Here is a 24,426-nt window from a genome sequence, read left to right on the forward strand (position 1 = left end):
TAAATTGGGGAGAAGAAATAATTAAATCAAGGAAGACAGGACACAACAATAAGACAGAAGGTTGGACTTGACTGAAGAGATGACTAGTCGGATTTCCATGGAGGTAGTGGGAAAGGGCTAGGGTCTCTGAAGAATTAGTTATATAAAACATTCATGTGTAGAAATTTGAAGTAAAGCCATTTAACATTCCCCTATACCAATTATTTTGCAAAGTGGCTGCATATAGACTTGAAACAGTGCGGTCTGAGGAGTAATGGTGTAATGTCATTGTTCAGTGTTACAAATGGGCAGCACGAATGGGAGGGAAAGGAAGAAAAGAGATGGAGAATTCAGTGAAAAGAGAAAATCAGAAGAGAAGTTACTAAGACAAACGAATTCTTCCCTCACTTGAAAAATCCTTAGCAGGGGATGTTGACTTTCCCTTTTCATGTAGGGTAGAACCAGTTTTATTTAAGTTGACAAGGGCAAGTTGATTCCAACAAACTGGAGGACTTGAAGATACTGCATGTTTTGAAATAGGGGTTAGAAATGATTTGAATTAATTGAACTGGGGATATTGTCTCTCCCTTGAAAGCACTTGAAGACTAATGATTGAAGATGCTCATGGGCAGTTTGATAAATTCTGCAATAAAAGTATGATACACATGCAATGCAAACACAGACAGAAAGAGTGCTGTTATACTTTACCAACTGAGCAGGATGACACAGAAGAAGTAATACATGAGTGAGGGTCTAGAAGGATAATGCAGAATTTCTCAGGAAGAAAAATGGGGAAGGGCATTTTGGGAATAGGAAATAGACAGTGCAAATTCATGGAGATATAAAAGAGCAAGTTGTATTAGGGAATTGAAAGCAGAGAAAAGACTGGAGGACAAGTAAGAAGACAAAGTCTTTGGGGAAATGACTAACTATAATTGTCTGCACTCAACTGGAAAGGTGAAATTCCTATTATTTTCATATCTTGTTTGTTTTCTTTTCCTGAAAAGGCATTAGATAAATCTTTTGCAATATATTTTGTGATCTGACCCAATTTGCATGTTTCTTTTCAAGGCTTTGCCTGTTTTATATCAATATTTCATTCACAAAAAGGCACAATGACAGATTATTTTCACCTGTCCATCCATTCGTGGAGCTACAGGCAGATCTATATTCCACTTTCTGCTCTAACAAATGAAATAAAGATACAGTGAAACAGTATATGTGAAGAATGTTACAGGAAATCTATAATTCTGATGAAACCTCTAGGTTTAGCAGAAATCAGCCAATTGAGAGTTTTCATTTTGTCATTATTTTTTCTGGCAAAGTCTAAATTATTTATTGTAACACTAGGACAAACCTCAAAGTGAGTAAAACAATGTAGGGAACTTTATTGAATTTTGTCTAGCTAGCCAGGTTTAAAATGTAAGTTTTATGTTCCTCTACCAAGTGATTCTGAGACACACTGGAATGTACACACTCAACACATTTTTGGAAATAGTGAATCACAGATTTTATCTGTGGGTTCAAAATCAAATTGATTCTTAAAGACTCATCTCCACTACAACCTATTCTGTAAAGGGCTTTCTGGTTCTATTCTACTTCATGTGGTTCTGTGTGACTGACTAGAAACACAGCTTTAATTGACAGAAGGGAGATTCTAGGAATTTTTGTTAGAAGCTGAAAAGCCTTCTAGGGGATGACCCATTCTAAGGTAAGAGTGCATGAAGGTACAGAAATTTGGTCTGAGTCATTGGACCAGTATTGGACAAGAGAAAACAGAATGCATAATTATCCACTTACATGGATTTGTAAGTGAAACATAAGGTGAGAAAGATTAAAACACCGGAGGGAGCTAGGGCAGAGGAGGAGGAATATGAGAGTGCATTTTTTAAACAGTATATATACTAAGCCTTCAATAATAATAATAATAAAAAACCCACAATTCAAATATTATTGTATTCTATATCCAGTAGCAAGGGGCTCAGAGCTAATGCTAATAGGCAGTAATACCTCTTCCTGCCATCAACAGAAACATGGAACCCTTTATACACTTTTCTTTCTTTTCTTTGTCTCCCTCCTTTCATCCTTTTCTCCTTCCATTCTTTTCTCTCGCCTGCCTGCCTGCCTGCCTGCCTTCCTTCCTTCCTTCCTTCCTTCCTTCCTTCCTTCCTTCCTTCCTTCCTGCCTGCCTGCCTTCCCTCCCTCCCTCCCTCCTTCTTCCCTCCCTTCCTCTATTCTTTCTTCTTGTCTTAATTTCTTTAGTGTTGCTATAAAGGAATACCTGAGACTGGGTAATTTATAAAGAAAAGAGGTTTATTTGTCTTATGGTTTTGCAAGCTGTACAAGAAGCATGGCACCAGCATCTGCTTCTGGTGAAAGCCTCAGGCTTTTTCCACTCATGGTAGAAGGCAAAGGGGAGCAGGTGTGTGCAGAGATCACATGGCAAGAGAGAGAGCAAGGTGGGCAGTGCCAGGCTCTTTTAAATTACTAGCACTCACGGGAACTCTCCTGGTAATGAAAATCCCTCTTCCCAGGGAGGGCATTAATCTATTCATGAGGGATTCATTCCTATGACCCAAAAGCCTCCAATTAGGCCCCACCTCCAACATTGAGGATCAAGTTTCAACATGAGGTTTCCTGGGACAAACATCCAACTATAGCATGTTCCTCTCTTTCTCTTTCATGATGAAAGTAACAGAAACACTATTTGAATTAGCTTGGAAGATCAGAGGAATTCATGGGAAAAATGCTAAGTTATCTCAGGGAAAAGTTAAGTAACTGTAGGGAAGGGCAATTGAAGCTAGACATTAGATATAACTCTTACAAAAGAAGTGAATGATGCCAGGGATCTTTCTAGATCCCTTCTGTCTTCTCTTTCTCTGTTCTGACTTAATTCTCTCATGATGCAAATTTTAAGTCTTCCACATGGCAAACAGTATGGTTTTTGAAAATCTCCAGGGCCTCATCACCTGTTTTTCAGGAAAAACTGACCCTTGCTTAATCTCAGGTCAAGTTATAGAAGCTTGCATGGATTTTTAAGTGAAACCTAGGATGAGAAATATTAAAACCCAAACTAACCCTAGTAGCGGGTTAGTTTGAGTTAGGTATCCAGTATCAAGCAAACGATATAGATGGAGGATGGAGAGGTAGGGATGCTTTTAAGAATATCTAACCTTTCAGAACTCATATTTAGTGCTTGGGTCAGAGCATGCCTTTGCAGAAGATAGGAAGTATTCCCAAAAGAAAAAGAAAAGATCAAGGGGAGACATAAGAACCGACATCTACTAAAGCAAGTACATAGCTGTGCCATCTTTAGCATCAACACAAATATTCTTAACCTCTGTCATTGGCTTAACATGAACACTTAGGACTTTTGTTGACATTGGCATCAGTGGGAGCCAGCAGACATCAATAGCACATTCAGGCTTTTAAAATAGTTATTGACAGGGAACAGCATCATAGTGAGCTAGAGCAGAAGAGGAGGAAAACAGTACATGCTATTTGGTAAACAAGATGACTGGTGACTCTGAACCACAGGGTAGGTATTTGAGTGTGAATTAAGTTCCTATAGAGCAAATGATGCTGAAGCCAAATAGCTTTGGTAAGATGCCCTTATTTATACTTTAGGTTGCCATGGTCTGGGAAATATGGACTTTGTATGTTTATAAGCTATATAACTGTCCATTTTATCAGATGTTGATCCTAGCATTGTGCGTGGATGCTCAATAAAAGTATTTCTTTCCTGGTGGTGAAATATGTTATGAATTGCATCTGCCTCAAAATTGTGTATTTCTTACATATTCATCTTCTGTGTATGCCTTTCCAAAGTAATTTATTTAGTTGTAGAGTGAAGTCATGGATTGTGACCATTTAAAACACGAATACACAGCAATAAAGAAATACTGAGTGAAGGAATTAGTCAAGTGATTATGGGTGTCTAACATGTCATAAAATTATCAGGTGCAAATACATGACCTATGGTGCTGGAAGGAGAAATCACTATAGCAGGGAATAAAGATGAAATCAGCATTTGGGATTTAAGACGTTTATATCCATGAGTCCATATTCATCATGACCCACTTTGGAAGCCTGGCCACTAGAGTGGGCAGCACCTTGGAAAGCAATATGCCAGGGTAAGGCAAAGCATATGGTCCTCAAGAGGGAACTAGAGTACTAGGCTGTACTTAGCTGAGGATTAGGAGGAAGGACCAGAGCAGAAGTTTAGTCTTATGAATTAAAACAACCAAAGGAAAAGGAGAGAGCTTTGACCTAAAGGGCCAATAGATTCTCAGGGGATATCCACCGGGACATTAAACCCAAATTTCATTGTTAGAGAAGTTATCTCAAAAAGCAATGTGGTAAGCCAGCAACCTTGGCTGAGAAAAGAAATTTTAACTCTCAGTAGGTGTAAGATTTAAGCCACACTGGGCCAGACCAGGAGGGAGGTGGTGAGAATGTGAGAATACTTACCTATTTCTTATATATGTCAGGATTAGCACAGAATCACCAATAGGTTTAGCTGTAAGGAAATAACCCAGCTGCAGATGAAAACAAGGCAAGATTGACAGACAACCTTTTGAACTGAAAGTAAGTTGTCATTTAATGCTGTACTCTCCTTCTTAAATTTTAAGTGCCTAACTGGAATGAATGAAAATATTGCTCAACAACCATTTAATGTGATTAGATTTCAGAAGATGCACATTATCTAATTCTATCGGGATATGTGCATGTCATTTGAAGAAATGAATTTTGATCTATGACTCTTTTACAGAGTGTGGTTCCAGAAGATCAGAGTTTACTATCCCCTGGAGTAAATAGTTGCTGGTTTGAGCACTTCAGTGTTGTCTTGGAATCATGCAACCAGAAGGACTCAGAAATATGTAGTGCCCTTTGTGGGCAGCTCTCGTTGGTATGGTACAAGAGTTGTATTCAATCACTTTGTCAGAACAATGACAGCTGTGAAAAGGAGCCCATAAAGCTATTATTAAACTCTGAAACAGCTAGCACTTTACTTGTCTGGAGTTATTTACTAGTGGTTGATGATGACACAGTTGAATGAGGGAGAAACTTATGAGGCCTCTTGACTCTCTTTCTGGTGAGAAGGTCATTTTGAAAAGGAGAATTGTAAGGTATTTAGTACATCCGAATCTCCAAATATAGCCTTTCATTAATATGGTAAAACACCACCAAAAATAGGGAAAAGTGTTTTTTAGAAGGAACGTAGGCTGTGATGATATAAAAGTTTGAATTTTGTATCACTCACCATGCAATCAGAAAAGCAGAACCACTAGAATATAAAAATAATTGCAATACTTTGAGAAGAACTAATAGAAGCACATCTTAAACTCTGCTTCTAATTAGATGGAAATCTTTAACTAAAGAATTTAGCATCTTTATAGTCAGTCATCATCTGTAAATACTGAGATTTGGCAAGGTATTTTGGTATCTTTTTAATGTTTGTGTTCTGCTAAATATGTGATTCTCGATGTATATTAATTTTATCTTTACATAAGGATTTTGAAACCCTGTAGGTCAGGAACCCTGACCAATTCTTCTTTTAAATCTTCTTCAGAATATAAAAAATTCAGCACAGACTATCTTAAAAAAAGCCTTGAATAGAGTTTTCTAGAAGAAAAATTGGTGGATAACCCAACTCTTGGATAGATTATTATGCCATAATTTTGTAGTCAATAATATTTGATTAAATATAATGATCCTTAAATATATTCTATACAGCTATAGTATAGGTAGCTTGGAGAAGCTTGCATCTGTTGCCAGTCTTGAAATCCATGAAAACATTACACATGGAAACTTGAGTTCAAGTCTAATGCAGGTTGAATTCCCATTTTTAAATATATGAAATGTATGACCCTAGCTTCTAACAGTTTTAATTAAAAAAAATCTATCATATCTTCCAAATTTAGTTTCAGCTAGTAAGAGTAAAATATTGTGTACTTCTTTTAGCTGATAGCCATCTGCTACAGAAACATTCAAATGTCAGCTCATCAGAATTTAAAAGGACTTCCTGAACAGAAGTTCACTGAAATTTAAGAAACTTTAATGGAACTTCTGTCGTGAAATGATACCGTCTTGACTTTAGGCTAATCCCCAAAACATATCTACAAATCCATCTCCCAAAATGTCTCCTACAGAGAAAGAGCTGGGCTGGTTTTACAATTTTTATGGCAAAGGTTAAAATAAGTAATTTCCACAACAGCTGTCGACATATAGTCTATCTTTGGAGGCTGCTTTCCCTAGAGAATTTTATTTCTTCAAATGTCATAATTAGAATTTAATCTCCAGTGACTACTCAAGGAAATCTGGCAGCAGGATGCAGTATGGGTCACATTTTAATTACGAATGCATCTTTCCCATCTGAAGGGCCAGGAGCTTTTTACTAGTCATGTCACGGAAACTCCTATGCACTGTGAATAATTAAGTATGTTTTTCAGTGGATAGCAGTTGTTTCCTTAAAATTCAGCAAGATTTATCAGAGCACGAACAGATTTCTTGTCCCACTGAAATCTGATGGGGTGCAAAGAAGTCGATTTCCAGGCAATTAGAGCAGTGAGTTCTGTTCATTCAAACGCTGGCATTGTCTATGACAGATGCGTATCAATAGCAGTGTATTTTCATGCATTCATTTATTAATTTCCTTTCTTTTATTAAACAAACCTTTATTGAGTATATACTTCCCTGAACTTACAGTTGGGGAAACAAAGTAGAACAACACTGTCTTTTCCATAAGAGAGACATATCTGAATCTGGTCAGAAATGATCATTAAATGAGTGATACAGGGGAGTCACATACACGGTGCTTTGGAAACACCAAGAAAGAAGCAACTAATTCTGCTTGAAAAGATCAGGAATGACATGACAGGGGAGGTGACAGCTCAACTGAGCTGTAAAGAATAATGAGCAGAAAGGAATTTGTTATGACAAGGAAGGGGAGGGAATTCCTGACAAAGGGAACTACATCTGTAAAAACAAGGATATTTGAAGGCTCTTGCAGCTGGTGCAGTGAGGATAAAAAGTAGAGTGTTTTCGGAGAAGTAGTACAATATGGGCATACAATACAGGGTCAGGGGTTATTTTAATGCCAGCAGAAATGTAAATATTATGGGCAAGAAATTTGTCTTCACAAAACAATATGACACTGATCCTCTCAGCCCTCAGAACAGCCAGACAGGATTTTTGAGAAGCTTTGTCTCTTTATTCCACTTATCTGAGAATATCTATCATTTTCCAATTTTTTTTTTTGTGAAGAAAAAGTGGTATGACCATACAATGAACTACTACTTAGTAACAACGACAAAGAAAATGTACTACTGAAAAAATCCAAGAAAATGAATGAATTTCAAAAGAATTTTCCTAAGTGAAAGCCAGAAAGAAAAGACTATATAATGTATGATTATATTTATATGAAATTTCAGAAAATTCAGGACTATGGTGATGGAAAGCAGGCTGGTAGTTGCTAGGGTTCAGGGTTTGGGCAGAGAATATTGACAAAAATGGGGCATGAAGGTTTTTTTTGGATAATGGAAATGTTCTGTATCATGATTGTGGTGGTGGCTACAAGACTATGAGCCATTCTCAGAACTCATCAAATTATTTACTTAAAATTGGTAAACTTTATCATTTATAAATTATAGTTCAATAAAGCTGAGGACAAAGGTGAGCCATATCAGAAACTTTGAGTTGGGATTAGTTTGCTTCAGAGGTGCCAAGGAAACAATAACCTTCCCAATAAAAACCTTAAGGATGAGGCTACTGAACTGACTTCTTCAAGTATTTGGAGATAAAGAACCACATTAGCTGACACTGAGCAGAATAAGAAATTAAAGTCTACAAGGAGTGATTTTCCCAATAAAACATAAGTTGGGGACTTTAATAATGTTTGAGTCCAAATTACAAGTACAATAATAAAATTGAGCACTTCTTATCTGTCAGCCATGTCTTTAAATGGTTTACATATATAATTTATTCAGTTCTCATGACAACCTTGCAAGTCTCATTGTTACCCTCACTTTTCAGATTAGAAAACTGAGGCACACGGATATTAATTTACTTGCTCAGGATCATAAACCTAGTAAGTGTAAGAACTGGGATTTGAAGTCAGGTAGTCTGGTTCAGAGCCTATACACTTAAGCACAAAGGCATTATATTTGAATTTAAATTTCATTATAGGAGGAGTTTATATTCAACCCTGGGCATCTTGATGATGTTGCACTTTATTACTGAAGTATATTAATATTGTTATTTTATGTCATTGCAGAGCCCCTCATGACCTATAGAAGACAATGTGGCTGGAGGTGATTAGAACAGGGAATACACTTTCAATTTCAAATAGAGTGTGACATTGGAATTAACTAATTAAGTACACTGTTCTTATGCATTTCAGTGCCTTCTGGAGGGCAAAATTGGTACTGACCATCAGAGGTACCAATAGTTGATATTAGTGAGGTGGCTACATGAAGATAGAAATGAGACTTCCCTTACCCTGCTAAGAAGGATAGCCACAGACATGTATGATCATAGGTTTAATGAATAAGATCAATGGATCAGATGAATAAAAATCACTGGAGAGTATTAAGATGATCTACTAAAATGCAGTACATATGTTTCCATACACGAAGATCTCCATTTACAATGCTGTTCTGGAGTAAGCTATTAGGTGACATTATTATTGGTCTGACATATTGGGTGACATGATTGGTCTATATTCTGAACTGAGTGAAGATAATGTAGTAGCACATTTGTAAGCACAGAGAATCTTGCCTCTCTATTTCATTCTTTATTTTGCACCAGTATAAATAAGAAATTCTAAGTAGTTACATTAGTGCTGAAAACTAAACATTCCCTTGGTTAGGGTCTCCCAAAGTCTAAGCTGGGAGAGACAAAACAGAGAGCATTAACAGCCAATCTGTTCACTTTCTTTAGTTATACTAATCTAGCCTTTATCTGGTAACAATAAACAAACAAACAAAAAAACAAAACAAAAAACCCCAAACTCCTATTTGACATCCATTTATCTCAATCTTATGTCTACTGATTGGTTCAGATCTTAACTGGCAAAGAGAGAAGTGCTATTAATAGACTTGAACAAGAACAGCAATGCTGATTTTATTATTATTTTTTGATTTCCAGTAAAGGTGGAAGGCAGAGAGCAATGTTGGGAATAAGGGCAATATGAGGATCAGGACAATATAGGAAAGAAAAATAGAGCAGAATAAGTCTCTCATATAACGCATTCTTCATCCATGTTATGTAACCCTCTTCTGCTCTTCCCCCTACCATAGTTAACACATACATGCATGTCATCTCCACCACACCCAATAATAGCAACCAAACCAAGAACTTTTCTCTCCCAATAATTTTGCCAGTTTTTATGTTTGTCTTATCAAATCCCAGTGCCCAAAGATCACCAAGAACATAATATTAACTCACTGCAGCAAGAAAAACTGCATCCTATGGGGAAAATAATCTCAGTGAGATGGAATTGTTATAGGGTTTGGGTTTGCACTGGGTGATCTGTGTGTCTGTTCCTGATTGTGTTGTCAGAAAATGAGGGCTATTTGTTGACTGAATACATTAATAATGTTAACTTAAGAGGTAGCCGGAACTAAGTAAGGCTATTATTGATGAGAGACCATTAGTTGCTCAGAAGGGAATGTGGTGGCATAGTGTCCTTGTTTTTGTCTTGTTCCATCAGGGTTATATATTAATCTTATCTGATGTTGATATTCTGTGAAATTGTTCATGTTCAGCAAGGAAAACAACCTAGCTTTTGGCTGCCAGGCCAGCTAACACTTGTCAGCTGTCAAAGATTGTTATTTTTTCTCCTTTTCTCCCTCTGCACCCCCGCCCCCTAGTTTCTTATAGTCATCAATTTCTCTTTCCATACTGATGAAGCTTGCAAGTTTGTTCTCAGGGGAGAAAAAAGGGGAGCTTGCGTTTGTTATAGACTTATCATTCATTACTGAATTTTAGAGCAGAAAACCTGAAAGAGGAAAAAAGATTACCTTTTAAGAAACCACTTACGTGTAAAAATGGAGGTGTATTAGCTGTGTATGTGCATGGGACTATAATTTATTGGAGGTACAAACCCATTCATAAAAATGTTTATAGCTGCATTATGGTTACAGTCACTAAGGAGACTGAGTTATTAGAGGTATGCAAATATATTAACAAAGTTTTGGTGATAGTTTTGTTTATGTTAACCTGGATGTAATTATGCTTTAAAGACATAAAAATAATTCAAGAAAGGTTATTTAAAAGATATCAGCAGATTGAAGTATTTTAATATACTTTTTCATAGATGGAATATTAATATTTGCGACAAGTGTTATATTTCAAGCATAATGTAGCTAAGACTCAAATGAAAATTTCATTAGGTGTATCTTTAATAGCAGATTGGGAGCACCAGAGATTGCTTTCTATACGTAACATGAACCTAATATAGAATTTTCAGTACTTCAATAACTCTCTTTTAAGAGAATTACATTTCTTAAAGTACAGACTTCTCATTGGTTTTCTGGTTTGGGCTTTTTATTTATTTTTCAAAATAGATCTTGTTATTCCCTGTACTGAAATGGTTGCTACAGAAATAGTTATGGTTGTGACTTGCTTCTTAAAAGTACAGTTTGGCCATTTTCAATGTTTCTGATGCATTAATTTATCTATACATGAATGTTCATCTATCCATAAACAGATGTCCAAGAAGAAGCTAATGGTGAAGAAACTGCTCAATTTTCACTACATTTCATTGGAATAAATGTTTCCCTCCCCTATTTAATTTTTCACTCAGAAAGGCTGAAGTGCCCCCGTTCAACAATGCTGTCTTATTTTTCCTTTTATCCCATCTAGAGAAATGAGTTATGGAGACTACTTGGGAAGAGTTAGTGAAAATAGGGGAACAAAAGAAGGCAATGAGAAGAAAAGGCTAATATCAGAGTCTTTCCTGCTTCTGTCCAGGCACAGTTGTGGTTAGGAAATATTTATTGATATATATAGACTGAAGACTTTTTTTTCCAGTTGGAATGACCAAGATTACTGCCTTCCTATGAGCAAAACTACAGACTTTATTTGGAGTCCACTAGATGGCCGGTTAATGTCCACTTTGTGTTCCAGGGTGCAATGCAGGGTACCATACTGCATGTTTTTTCAGTCTTCAGTTTGTCAGTTTCCTCAGTCTTTCCTCGTATTCATGAAGATTACCCTTACAATCAAGATGATTAGTAGTATCTAGTTGAATGTCCCTTAATTTGGATTTGTCTGATATTTTTCTTGTGATTAGAGTGGGGTTTTTAATTTGTAGACAAGTATCAAAGATGTAAAATGTCTTTCTTGTCACATAATCACAGAAAATACATGATATCCACATGACATCACTGATGATGGTAACTTTAATCACATGGTAAGGTAGTGTTTGCCAGGTTTCTCCACTGTAAAGTTGCTATTTTCTTCTTTCCCTTTTCTATCACTTGAAAGAGAGTCACTAAATATATCTAGCCCACTCTTCAGTGTAGGATGGGATCAAATTTCACTCCTAGAGGAGGGAACACCTATATGTGTTATATGGGATTCTTCGGTAAAGATAATCTCTTCTGCCTCATTTATTTATTCAACCATGCGTTTATCAGTATAGACTCATGAATATATATTTTATATTTGAGTTGTAATTCAGTATCACATTATTTATTTTTAATTTTATTTTTATTACTATATATGTATATATTTTGGGGGTACATGTGATAATTTAATACATTCATATAATTTGTAAAGACCAAATCAATGTAATTGGGATTTACAAAACCTTTAATATCTGTCTTTTCTTTATGTTAGAAACATTTGAATCCTTTTCTGCTAGTTATTTTGAAATACACAATAGATTATTGTAAAGTATAATCACCTCACTGATTTGTCAAACACTAGGTCTTATTTCTTCCACAAAATTGTATATTTGTACCCATTAACCAGTCTGTTTTCATTTCTCTCTCCCCTCTACCCTTCCCAGCTTCTGGTAATCACCAATCTTCTCTTTATCTTCAAGAGTCCTACTTTTTTAGCTCCCACATATGACTGAGAATGTGTAATATTTGCCTTTATGTCCCTGGCTTATTTTACTTAACATGACCTCCAATTCCATCCATCTTGTTGCAAATGGCATGATTTCATTCATTTTTCTGACGGAATAGTATTCCCTTGTGTATATATACCACATTTTCCTTATCCATTCATATACTGATAGGAACTTAGGTTGATTCCATTCCTTGGCTATTGTGACTAGTGCTGCAATAAATATCAGTGTGTGACGTCTCTTCGATATACTGGTTTTCCTTTTTTTTTTTTTTTTTTTATATATATATACCCAGTAGTGGGATTGCTGGATTATATAGTAGTTCTAAAAATAGAACCTTTTTGAGGAACCTTTATACAGTTTTCCACGGTGGCTGTACTAATTTACATTCCCCCAAAAAGTGTAGGAGAGTTGCACTTTCTGCACTTCCTTGCCAGCATCGGTTAGTTTATGTCTTTTTGATAGTAGCTGTTTGACTAGGGTGATATGATATCTCACTATGGTTTTAATTTGCATTTCTCTGATGTCTAGTGATGTTGACCATTTTTTTCATATACCTGTTGGCCATATGTATATCTTCTTTTGAGAAATGTCTGTTCAGATTGCCCACTTTTAGATGCTATTGAGTTGGAGCTCCTTATATATTCTAGTTATTAATCCCTTGTTTCGATAGTTTGCAAGTATTTTTTGCCATTCTGTGGGTTGTCTATTCACTTTGTTGATTGTTTGCTTTGCTACACAGAAGGTTTTTAGCTTGATGTAATCCCATCTATATATTTTTTCTTTGGTTGTGTTTTTGAGGTCTTACACAAAAAATTTTTCTCAAATCAATGTCCTGGAGTGTCTCCCCAGGGGTTTTCTTCTAGTAGTAGTAGTATCATGGTTTAGGGTCTTAGATTTAAGTAATCTATATTGATTTGATATTTGTATATGGTGAGAGGTGGGGGTCTAGTTTAATTTTTTTTTTTTTGAACCTCTGTGGCCCAGGCTGGAGTGCAGTGGCACAATCTAGGCTCACTGCAACTTCCACCTCCTAGGTTCAAGCGATTCTCCTGCCTCAGCCTCCCAAGTGGCTGGGATTACAGGTGCTAATTTTTGTATTTTTAGTATTTTTAGTAGAGATGGGGTTTTACCATGTTGGTCAGGCTGGTCTCGAACTCCCGACCTCAGGTGATCCACCCGCCTCGGCCTCCCAAAGTACTGGGATTACAGGCATGAGCCACTGTGCCCGGACTATTTTGAGTTTTTTATCAGACCTTTATTGAGATAGAATTCTCATATAATGTATCCATTTGAAGCATAGAAATCACTGGTTATTAGTAGAATTACAGAGTTGTGCAACTATCATCACACAATTTTAGAACATTTTCTCACCCCAAAAGAAATCCCATACCTGTTTTCACGTCACTCCCCATTTCTCCAGCAATCACCCTCCCTGACCCTAGCAATGAACAATCACTGATCTACTTTCTGTCTCTATGGATTTGTTTATTGTGGCCTGTTCATGTAAATGAAATAATACACTATATAGTCTTTCTGGCTGGCTTCTTTCACATAGCATAATCTTTTAAAGGGACATCTATATTACAGTCTGTATTAATATTTCTTTTTTTTAACTTTTATGTTCAAGGGTACATGTGAAGGTTTGTTACATGGGTAAACTTGTGTCATGGGGGTTACACAGATTATTTCATCACCCAGATATCAATTTCAGTACTCAACAGTTATCTTTTCTGCTCCTCTCCCTCCTCGTATCTTCCAACCTCAAGCGCACCCCAGCGTCTGTTGTTTCTTTGTGCTCATGAGTTATCATCATTTAGCTCACACTTCTAAGTGAGAACATGCGGTATTTGGTTTTCTATTCCTGTGTTAGTTTGGTAAGGATGATGGTCTCCAGCTCCATCCATGTTCCTGTTAACGACATCAACTTGTTCTTTTTTTATGGCTGCATATGTTTCACGGTGTATATGTATATGTTTTCTTTATCCAATCTGTCATTGATGGGCATTTAGGTTGATTCCATGTCTTTGTTATTGTAAATAGCACTGTAATGAACATTCGTGTTCAAGGTGTCTTTATGGTAGAATGATTTATATTAGCTGGATATACACTTAGTAATAGGATTGCTGGGTCGAATGGTAGTTCTACTTTTAGCTCTTTGAGAAATTACCATACTGCTTTCCACAATGGCTGAATTAATTTACGTGCCCACCAACATTTTTTAAGTGTTCCCTTTTCTCTGCAGCCTCACCAGCATCTGTTGTTTTTTTGACTTTTAACTAATAGCCATTCTGACTGGTGTGAGATGGTATATCACTGTTGTTTTGATTTGCATTTCTCTAATGATCAGTGATACTGAGCTTCTTTTCATATGCTTGTTGGCCCGCTGTATGTCTTCTTTTGAAAAGTGTCTGTTCATGTCCTTTGGCCACTTTTTAATGGGATTGTTTTCTCTTGTAAATTTGTTTAAGTTCCTTATAGATGCTGGATATTAGACCTTTGTCAGATGAAGTTTGCAAATATTTTCTCCCATTCTGTTGGCTGTCTGTTTACTCTGTTGATAGATTCTTTTGCTGTTCAGGAACTCTTGAGTTTAATTTGATCCGACTTGTCAATTTTTGCTTTTGTTTTGATTGCTTTTGACATCTTCATCATGAAATCTTTGCCTGTTCCTATGTACAGGATGGTGTTGCCTAGGTTGTCTTTCAGGGTTTTTATAGTTTTGGGTTTTACATTTAAGTCTTTAATCCATATTGAGTTGATTTTTGGTGTAAGGAAGGGGTCCGGCTTCAATCTTATGTATATGGCTAGCCAGTTATCCCAACACCATTCATTGAATAGGGAGACATATTTTCCACAGCTTAGCATTTATATCTTTGATATTTTTCTTTTGGATTTTTCAATGGCATGATTTCATATTTTATATAGAATATTGAATTTTTATGTAATTAAATGTAAGGCTTCTAAGTTTTATGTCTTTAGAAATGCCTTGATAAAGGACTTGTGCAAGGACAAAAAACCAAACACCGTATGTTCTCACTCATAGGTGGGAATTGAACAATGAGAACACATGGACACAGGAAGGGGAACATCACACACCAGGGACTATTGTGAGGTGGGGGGAGGGGAGAGGGATAGCATTAGGAGATATACCTAATGCTAAATGACGAGTTAATGGGTGCAGCACACCAACATGGCAGATGTATACATATGTAGCAAACCTGCACGTTGTGCACATGCACCCTAAAACTTAAAGTATAATAAAAAAAGAATAAGTTAAGAATACTTATATTTCAACAGTTGAAAGACAACCCACTTAAAAAGTGGGCAAAGGATTTCAATAGAAATATTCAAATATGACATACATGATCAACATACACATGAAAAGATGCTGAACTTCATTAGTCACTGGAAAATGCAAATAAAAACCAAAATGAGATGTCACTTCGCATCTACTAAGATATATAATTTTTTTTTTTTTTTTTTTTGAGACGGAGTCTTACTCTGTCACCCAGTCTGGAGTGCAATAGCATGATCTCGGCTCACTGCAACCTCTGCCTCCTGATTTCAAGTGATTATCCCGCCTCAGCCTCACAAGTAGCTGGGACTACAGACGCACGTCACCACGCTTGGCTTTTTTGTATTTTTAGTAGGACAGGATTTCACTATGTTGGCCAGGCTAGTCTCGAACTCCTGACCTTGTGATCTGCCAGCCTCAGCCTCCCAAAGTGTTGGGATTACAGGCATGAACCACCATGCCTGGCCTAATTTTTTTTAATAAATCAGAAACAGACAGTAACAAGTATTGATGAGAATGTGGCAAAACTGGAACACGTGTATACTGCTGGTGGCATTGTAAAACGTTTGGAACACTTTAGAGAGCAGTTTGGCAGTTTCTCAAAATGTTAAACTTTTTAAAGAAGATTTTTGCATCTGTTTTCATCAGGGATATTGCCCTGTATTATTCTTTCTTTGTTGTGTCTTTGGTTGGATTTGGTAACAGGGTAATGCCAATGTCACAGAAAGAGTATGGAAGTATAACCTATACCCTCCTCTTCATTTTTTTTTTTTTCAAACAGTTTCAGTAAAACTGGTATTAGTTATCTTTTTATGTTTGGTAGAATTCAGCAGTAAAGCCATCAGGTCTTGGGCTTTTTTTTTTTTATAGAAGACTTTTTATTATTGCTTCTATCTCATTACTCATTATTCATCTGGTCAGTTTTTTTTTCTTATTTATTCATGGTTCAATTTGGCAAGTTGTATAGGTCTAGGAATTTATCCATTTCATCTAGGTTTTCCAATTTGTTGGCATATAGTTGTTCATACAGGTCTATAACAATCATTTATATTTTTGTGTTATCAATGTGCAAAAGAATGAAACTAGACCTCTCTCACCATATATAAATATCAAATCAAAATAGATTAAAATGCATAAATGTAAGACCTGAAACTATGAAACTACTACAACAAAACACTGTGGAAATGCTTTGAGACACTGATATGGGTAAAGACTTCATTAGACTGGGCATGAAGACTTCAAGATTTTATTGATATGGGCAAAGACCTCAAAACCATAGGCAACCACAGCAAAAATTTAAGAATGAGATAATGTTAAGCCAAAAACTTTCTGCATAGAAAACAGTCAACAAAATAAACAGATAAAGAATAGGAGAAAATACTTGCAAACTCTTTTTTGACAAGGTATCAATAACCAAAGTATAAAAGGAAATCAACTCAATAGCAAACAAACAAGTAATCTAACGAAAAATAGGCAATAGATCTGAACAGACATTTCTCAAAAGAGGACATACAAATGGCCAACAGGCATATGAAAAAATGTTCAAAATCACTAGTCATCAGGTAAATGAAAATCAAAACTACAGTGAGATATCATCTCACCCCAGTCAAATGGCTATTATCAAAAAGACAGAATATAACAGATGCTGGCAAGGAAGTAGATGAAGGGCAACTGTCCTATACTGTTGGTGGGAATGTAAATTTGTACAGCCACTATATGAAACTGTATAAATGTTCCTCAAAAAACCAAAAATAGAACTATTATATGATCCAGGAATCTCACTACTAGTTATATATTCAAAAGAATGGAAATCAATAGATTTCCATTCAAAAAGATATCTGCACTCCCATCTTTCTTACAACAGTATTCGAGGTAGTCAAAATATGAAATCAAGCCAAATTTCCATTAGTGTATAAATGAACACAGAAAATGTGGTATATATACATAATGAAATATTATTTAATCTTAAAAAATGAAATCCCATCATTTTCAGCAAGATGGATGGAAGTGGAGATCATGTTAAGTAAAATAAGCCAGGAACATAAAGGCAAATACTTAATGTTCTCACTCATACATGGCAGCAAAAGAATTGATCTAACGGAGATAATGAATAGAATGCTGGTTACCAGAGCCTGGGAAGAGTAGTTCAGAGGTGAGAATGAACAGTGGTTGGTTAATTGGTATAAAAATACAATTAGATAGAAGAAATCAGCTCTAGTGTTCGATAGCACCAATAGGGCAGCTACAGTTTACAATAATTTATTGTATATTTCAAAATAACTAGAAGAGGATATTTGAAATGTTCCTAACACAAAAAAATGATAAATTCTCGAGGTGATAGATATTCCAATTACCCTCATTTGATCATTACGCAGTAGACTTGTATCAAAATGTCACATGTATTCCATAAATATGTACATTATATATCAATTACAATTTTTAAAAATATTAGTTACTATATGATCTAGTAATTTCGCTTCTCCTATATACACCCATAAGAATTAAAAATATGTATGTCCCCACAAAAACTTGTGCACAAATGTTCATAGGGGCATTATTCATAATCACCAAAAAGAAGAAACAACTGCAATGCAAAGGAATGAATGAACAAAACCATAGGGACAGAAGTAGATTAGTGATTAGGGCCAGATGCTGGGGGAAGAGAGGAATGAGGAGTGACTGCAAATGGGTGTGGTGTTTCTTTTTGGTCATGAAGATTTACTCTTGTTTCTGTCTAAGAGTTTAGATTTTAGTTTCTACAAGCTTCTGCTGGAACTGGCCATTGTAGCCACATCTGCTTCCTCTCTCCATCACATTCTGTGCTGTAGCAACAAAGAACTACCTTGATTTTTACATGTTGGTCTGTTTCTCTGGAGAACTGTGTTCCATTATTATAATATTTTCTGAAATAATATGTAATTTTATAATATGTGATATTATTATATATGGAACTCCATTCAATCATTATATTTGCTTATATATAATTATATAAATGTATTATAACATATATTAATAGCATATATTTGCTAATATATTTTTATATTAGCAAAAATATAAAGATTTTAAATTATTTTTACTAGACTTATATCCAATTTACTTAAAAACAATTGACTTTCTTAAAGCTTTAATAGCTCACTACAACCATTATAATACTATACATGAAGATTATTGCCAAAGAGGATCAGCTGGTTGTCCTCAGTTATTCCACAGGAAGGCATTAACTTGTAAAATTTACTATAGTTGAAGTATTTATTCTCATGCTGCTTGCCCACACAAATCAGAATTATAGTGAAAGAAGCTGGAGATACCTCAGAAAGAGGAACCCACTCGAAAACAATACCATCTCACTATAGACTTCTGTATAAAACCAGTTGAAGGGTGTTAATGGATAGTGTGATGGGTAATTTTATATGTCAACTCGACTGGGCTACAGGGTGTCCAAACATTTAGTCAAACATTTTTCTGGGTATGCCTGTAAGGGTGTTTTTGGATAAGATTAACATTTGAATCCATAGACTGAGCAAAGCAAATTGCCATCTCAAATAGGAGTTGCCCTCATCCAATCAATTGAAGACCTAAATAGAACAAGAAAGACCTAGGAAGAGGGTATTTCAGCTGCCTGACTGACTGACCTAGCACTTAAACTGGAACTTACACAGTCAGCTCTCTTGAATCTTCACCTTGCCGACTGCAGATCTTAGAACTTCTCAACCTCCTGTATGAATGCTATGTGAGCCAATTCCTTATAATCTCTCTCTTAGAACTCTCTTAGAATCTTTCATTTTTTCTCAATCTCTCTTTCCTATTGGTTCTGTTTCTCTGAAGGACCCTGACTAATACAGACAGTTATGACCTCCATCAGTGCAATTTCCTCCTGGACTGAGAAATCTTCAGAGATGGTCAAAGCATAACCCATAATTAATAAGAAATAGGAGCAAGCTATATTATTTATAATAATACAAACAAGTTATACTTAGGCAATTATAGATGGCTAAGAGCTGTCAACATCTAAATAGGTAGATATCTATTTATCTCCTCAGTCACCCACAGACCATTTGTCTTCAGAGCTTATTATTATCAATTTTTTCCTAACACAAGTATTTAATGAGTGTTTATGTGCCCGCAATCTTTTAAGTATGGCATAGTAGTAAGAAATGCAAGTGTCTGCTCTATGGTAATTGATAGGTAAAAAAAAAAATATAAGAAAACAGATAATGAAAAGTGAAACTAAGAAATTAGGGTTATATTTTTCCAAGTGCCTAGAAAATATTATTTTATTAGTGTGGTGGTTAATATTAGGTGTCAGTTTGATTGGATTGAGGGATACCTAGATGGCTGGTAAAGTATTGTTTCTGGGTGTGTCTGTGAGGGTGTTGCCAGAGGAGACTGACATTTGAGTCAGTGGAGCAGGAGAGGAAGACCCATTCTCAGTGTGATTGGGGGCCATCCAATTGGCTGCCAGTGTGGCCAGAAAAGCAGGTGGAAGAAGATGGGATAGCTTTGTTTGCTGAGTTTTCTGGCTCTCTTCTTGTCATGTTGGATGCTTGCTTATGCTACTCCTGCCCTTGGACATCAGACTCAAGGTTCTTCAGTCTTTGGACTCTGAGACTTGTACCACTGGCTTCCCAGGGGGCTCTTGGGCATTTAGTCACAGACTGAAGGTTGCATTATAGGCTTCCCGGGTTTTGAGGCTTTCAGACTTGTACTGAGTCACTACTGGCTTCTCTCTTCCCCGGCTTGCAGATGGCCTATCATGTGACTTTGCCAATTCTCCATAATAAACTCCCGTTTATATACACATACATCCTATTGGTTCTGTCTGTTTCAAGAACCCTGACTCACACAGTTGGCCATCCTTATTTTGGAGGTCTTGGTTGGGTATAGGTCCAACACAGGCATACTACCACTGACAATTTCAATGTACTTTTCAGGTACTAATTCTTCAGCTGAAACATAAATGAAATTAGATATATCCTATTGATAAGTGACATTCAAAAAAATTTTTTAAATACAAATTGTACGTATTTGATGGTTTATCTATTTGTAATGTATTTAATTAAATGTTTTGACTTTAGCAACTTTGTACAATAAACAGTAATTATATTAATTATTGTTTTGTGTCAGGATTAGAAAATGATAAAAAACAATTTTCTTCTTCAAGCCAAATAGGCAGAATGAACACTTTTCTTCTTTAACATCAATGCACTTCTCATCATTCAAGCCTATAATGGCCCTCTTTGATGGTTACATAGTAGAGACAGCATTGAAGGTGCTAAAATTCCAACAATAAACCATCCTATTATTATTTCAATATTTATTTCCCTGGTTGTAGGACTGAGCTCCACATGCAGAGCAGTAGAACTATACCTGGAACATGGTATAGCTTCAGACCAAGAGATTGGCTCTTATCAAGGTCACCTGATCTCTGAATAACTGTTTGGTTCTGGTGATTTCCATAAAAACGGTACATTATAAGTACACAGTATATTTGACATAATTCCAGGGCCCACAAAATATTCTTTGCCTTAAGACAGGTGTGTTAGTCAGGGTTCTCCAGAAAAACAGAACTAATGCAATATAGATACATTAGAGAGGATTATTAGGAGATTGGCTTTTGTAATTACGGGGGCTGAAAAGTCTCATGACAAGCCATCTGCAAGCTGGAGACCCTGGGATGCTGGTAGCATGGCTCAGTACAAGTTTGAGAGCTTCATAACCAGGGAAGCTGGTGGTGTCTGAGGCCGAAGACCTGAGAACCAGGTAGGCGGGCATGGGTGTAAGTCCTGGCATTCCAAGGCCAGAGGATCTGGAGTTTTGATGTTCAAGGGCAGGAGGAGGAGAGTGTCCTAGCTCCAGGAGAGAGAGAAAAATATTTCTCTCTCTCTTATTCTTTTGGGGACTCCAACCTGATTGGATGGTGCCTGCCCAGATTGAGGGCAGATCTTCCTTACTCAGTCCATTGATGCACCTGCCAATCTTTTCTGGAAACACCTTTATAGACACAGCCAAAAGTGATGCTTTTCCAGATCTCTAGATATTCCTTTATCCAGTCAAGTTGACATCTAAAATTAACCATCGCAAAAGGTAACATGTTCAGTGAGTCAGATACTCACAGGATTCATGTAAAATGTGCTTTCAGGGAGAATCAGATTACATCTTTGACTGGAAGCTTTCTATCCAGAGAGAATGAGGATCAACATCTAGATTTGTTTCCTTTTCTCTCTTCTTTAGTGGTCTGTTTTGAATTGTAATGAAGTATTTTTTAGCTTCCTCTGCAATATAAGCTTTCTCAATGACGGCCATTTGTGTACCTGATCTTGGAAATGAAGTAAACTGTCATCCATAATGAAAAAATATCATCAAAACAAAATGTATACTCATGTAAAGACTGGTGAGCTTTGGCATAAGAACTTAGCAGCATAGAAATTTGAACAGCTTTTATTTGTATAAAGCTTTTTAGATAACTTAAAATATCTTTTACCCATCATTTCTGTAATTATGACAGCAATAATATCGTCAATATCTAGATTTATTTTATTATTTTTTCGAGACAGAATCTCACTCTGTTGCCCAGGCTAGAGTGCTGCAGCACGCTCTCAGCTCACTGCAAGCCCTGCCTCCCAGGTTCGAGCGATTCTCCTACCTCAGGCTCCCGAGTAGCTGGGACTACAGGCATACACCACCATTCCCAGCTAATTTTTTTTCTTTTTCTTTTTTTTTTTTTTTTTAGGTAGAGATGGCGTTTTGCCATGTTGGCCAGGCTAGTCTCAAAACTCTTGACCTAAGGTGATCAGCTTGCCTCAGCCTTCCAAAGTGCTGAGATTACAGGTGTAAGCTACTGCGCCTGGCCCTATCTAGATTTATTATAGTAATTGGCTTTGCATAGAATTTACTATTACAAACTATTGCAATTACATTGTGGAATACTGCCCATAATGTTTTTATTTTAAAAGTTCTATTTCCCCTCCGGAGCAAAGCAATTTATTTGTTGAAATTGTATAGGATAAACAATAAATGATAATGTTTGAGGTTAATATCCCAAAGAAAAAGCTACTGTGTGAATATGTAGAGGGCACGAAATGTACCTTTCGATCTCCAGCTTGGTCAACAAAGACTACACCATAGAATACAGCTACAATCAGTCAGGATATCAAAGAAGTTCTTGTGGTGGACTGATGGTAAATTAACACCTTGATGTGCTTCTAGTTATACTTCTGGTTAATACTGTATGTCCAGGCAGAAAGATACAGCAGTTTAGTCAGAAAAGTACGGTGAAATAAATCATAATTTTTTTTTTGCTTTTTGTTGACATATTTATCCTTTGTACATATGAGTGTAATTCTTTACTCAGAATGATTTAAGTATGTTACAACAAACTGAAATTTGATTAAATGTAACCCTGCTGCTTTTAGTTGACTATTTGTATCTATCCTAATATCATGAATTGATTACACAGAATGTTTAGTTTATTCATCAAAATGAGCTTACATTGCCTGTGCCTACAAAATGCAATCAGTTTTATGGATCTAAGATACCATTTTATGGGTTTATTAAAGAAGATATAGAAAAACCTGGGGTATGTGAAAATGGGAGGCGGTGGTTAGGAGTTTGAGGCTGAGACACAACACCACGTTATTTGCTTGCCTGTTAGATTTCTCATGTTAAAGGCATAAAAATCCCCATTCTAAAAAAGCAGAGATTTATGCTTGATAGGATGTTTTATTGGATTACAAAGCATTTTTTTACAAGAATTTTTCAAAATTAATTCATTTCCTTAATACATCCATTATTTATTTAGTTTTACTTATGTTTTCAGTTTCCTTTAATTGATAGAAAATTTACATGCAGTAAAATGCACAGGACTTAAGTATATGATTCAATTATTTTGGATAAATATGTACACCTAGGCAAATGACATCTCAATCAAGACAGAACATTCTCATCACTCTGGAAAGATCCTTTGTGTCCATTTTAGTTATGCTTACTCCTATCACCAACCATGTTTCTGGTTTCTATTGCCATATATTAGTTTATCTTGTCCTTGAATTTCACGTAAATGGAATCATACACTGTGTTCTCTTCTGTGCCTTCTTGAACTCAATGTAATGTTTTGAGGTGCATTTATGTTACAGGATGTACCTATAATTCATTTCTATTTATTGCTAAATATGTTTACCATTGTAGGAATATAACAAGTTTTATTATCCATATTTGATAGGAAAACATTTTTGGTTTTAGTTTTTACACTATTATAATAATATTGCTATAAACCTTCTTGTACAAGTCATTTTTGTACATATGTATTTTTATTTGTTTTATATCCAGAATCTCATAGTATAATATCTAATATGTCCAGGAAACAATCACAACTTGAATGAGAGAAGACAATCAACAGATATCAATGGCAAGATAAATCAGATGTTGTAGTTACTTGATACAGTTTTTGTAGCAGCCATCATAAAAATGATTTTAAAAAGTTAAAAATTATTTTGCAATTGAAAAAAAAGAAAATTTGAGAAAAAATAGAATATCTAAAAAGAACCAAATGGTAATTATATACTTGAAAACTGCAATGCTAAAAATAAAACCTCACTGGATTGACTCAATAGTAGAATCGAGATAACAGATGATAGAATCAGTGAATGTGAGGAACGATCAATACAATATGCTTAATCTGAATAACAGACAGAAAATAGGCTAAAGAAAACAAGTGTCAGAGTTCTTTGGGAAAATAATAAAAGCAAACATTTTTGTCATTGGAGTTGAAGAAGGAGAGGATAGAGTATTACTAAAAAAGTATTTAAAGAAAAAATGGCTGAAAACTATCTAAACTTGGCAAAAAGACACTTTGTAGGCAGAAAAATGCCTGCACCCCCACTGTAAATGTCCATGTCCCTGAATACTGTGTTCTTCCCATATTATCTAACACAGCAAAAGCGACTCTGCAGATAGCTTTAGAACCTGGGGATGAAAAAATATCTTGGACTATCCAAGTGGGATGAATTAAATATCATGGGTCTTTAAAATAAGAGGCTCTTTCCTAGCTGAGTTCAGAGTCAGAGTTAGATTT

General features: G+C 35.9%; 1 protein-coding gene across 1 annotated transcript in view; it reads right to left on the reverse strand.

The window, feature by feature from the left end:
* Positions 1–24,426, reverse strand: part of SMC2 (structural maintenance of chromosomes 2) — a 436,171-nt gene that overhangs the window by 223,429 nt on the left and 188,316 nt on the right. The window lies entirely within an intron of this gene.

Source organism: Symphalangus syndactylus, chromosome 3 (genome assembly GCF_028878055.3).
Source record: "Symphalangus syndactylus isolate Jambi chromosome 3, NHGRI_mSymSyn1-v2.1_pri, whole genome shotgun sequence".
Lineage (NCBI taxonomy): Eukaryota > Metazoa > Chordata > Mammalia > Primates > Hylobatidae > Symphalangus > Symphalangus syndactylus.